Below are 1762 nucleotides of genomic sequence, written 5' to 3'. Positions count from 1 at the left end.
CCGCGGCATGTGGGATCTTCCCGGACCAGGGCACGAACCCGTGTCCCCTGCATCGGCAGGCGGATTCTCAACCACTGCGCCACCAGGGAAGCCCACTTTGAATTCTAAAAGTAATATAAGTATAGGAAAAAAAACTTGGAAAACATAAAAATCTATTCACAATTCCCCCCCTTCAACCAATCATGGTAATCACTTTTAGATTTTTTTATTCCATAATTTCCTCATAATGTTCATAGGGTTTATGTTTGTTTTTTTTAATTTCCCCTTAGCACATAAGCCCCCAAATTCACATCTCAACATTAAGTTATCTTCTTTATTTTTCTTGTGTGGACAAAGCAAAAATAAGAGTAGGGGACACCACGGGATAAGGTCTTCAGGTAGGAACTTGCTTAGCCTAACCCTACTGACAACTACTAGGGAAAATCACATCAAGGCTTCAAGTCTTCCATCTTCTTTCTAAGGAGCATAAAGCAGAGACATAACACACTAACTCCGGAAAAGTAATGTCATGAGTGAGCTGTGCCTTCTGCCACGCTTGTGTAAGGAGCAGGTGACTGACCTCGGTGTGGAATACCAGCTGGTGACCTTTCACTGTTTTCTGCTACAAAGGCTTGGCTTTGGGGTTTCAACAAAATACGTGGATCTAGCAAGTAAAGTTCGGCAGAGCCTGTGTCTCCCAAACTCAACTCCAAACTATCGCTGGTTTTCACTGGCCTGCTGTGAAATGAGAAAAATAACAACAGTGGGGTGAGTTTTTCATAAAGCTAAATGGATTCAATTTTTTAAAAGCTGGGCTTTACTCCGAGATCATTCCTCTTTTAAAAATGTCAATATTGAGGGCTTCCCTGGTGGCTCAGTGGTTGAGAGTCTGCCTGCCGATGCAGGGGACACGGGTTCGTGCCCCGGTCCGGGAAGATCCCACGTGCCGCCGAGCGGCTGGGCCCATGAGCCATGGCCGCTGAGCCTGCGCGTCCGGAGCCTGTGCTCCGCAACGGGAGAGGCAGCAACAGCGAGAGGCCCGCGTACCGCAAAAAAAAAAAAGTCAATATTGGGAATTCCCTGGTGGTCCAGTGGTTAGGACTTGGCATTTTCACTGCCATGACCTAGGTTCAATCCCTGGTCAGGGAACTAAGATCTCACAAGCCACACAGCCAAAATAAAGGAATAAATAAATAAAATTTTTAAAAATGTCAATATTTTATAACATAATTCTGAACATAGATTTTCTTAGCATTCTTAATTAGCAAAGTAAAAAGTTGGTGAATCTAAACTTAGTTTCAATCATCTGACTGATCTGTGACATCCCAAATTCTGAGAAACACTGATCCAGTCTCCTTATGAAGAGCCTTTGGGTTTGATGTACATTATTTGTCAAAAGGGATTATATACTCTGAGGTTGGGGAAAAGAACTGCTTGACATGGGAAGAGAATGCAAAACTCTGGGCTCTGCTTGTGATGGTCCAGTTGTGTGGCCTTGAGCACGTCATTTATGCTCAGAGCCTCTTCAGCCATCAAATCCAGTCCACGACGCTGGCCTTCTCCTCCACAGAGCAAGCGGGGGTGAAAGGCTTAATTGTGGAAAGTGTAGAGAGCTGTGTAAGTGCTGAGTGTCTTATTGCTGCATCCTCGGAGCTTTCCCTCACAAAGGCTGCTCAGTGGGTCCTGTAATAACTGGTGAAAAACGTGAGGAGGGACATCCCAAGTATTTCCCTGGGAGTTCCTAATTTTAATGAGAAGAATATTCTCTAATTAAAATGGCGCC

At 44.6% G+C, this 1762-nt stretch overlaps 1 non-coding gene across 1 annotated transcript; it reads left to right on the top strand.

Moving 5' to 3' along the window:
• The first annotated feature begins 1056 nt into the window (after positions 1-1056).
• Positions 1057-1128, top strand: TRNAE-UUC (transfer RNA glutamic acid (anticodon UUC)). The gene has a single exon. It is a non-coding gene; the product is annotated as a tRNA-Glu (tRNA).
• The last annotated feature ends 634 nt before the right edge of the window (positions 1129-1762 follow it).

This window comes from Kogia breviceps, chromosome 13 (genome assembly GCF_026419965.1).
Source record: "Kogia breviceps isolate mKogBre1 chromosome 13, mKogBre1 haplotype 1, whole genome shotgun sequence".
NCBI classification, from domain to species: domain Eukaryota; kingdom Metazoa; phylum Chordata; class Mammalia; order Artiodactyla; family Physeteridae; genus Kogia; species Kogia breviceps.
This window is presented reverse-complemented; position numbering and strand designations above follow the sequence as displayed.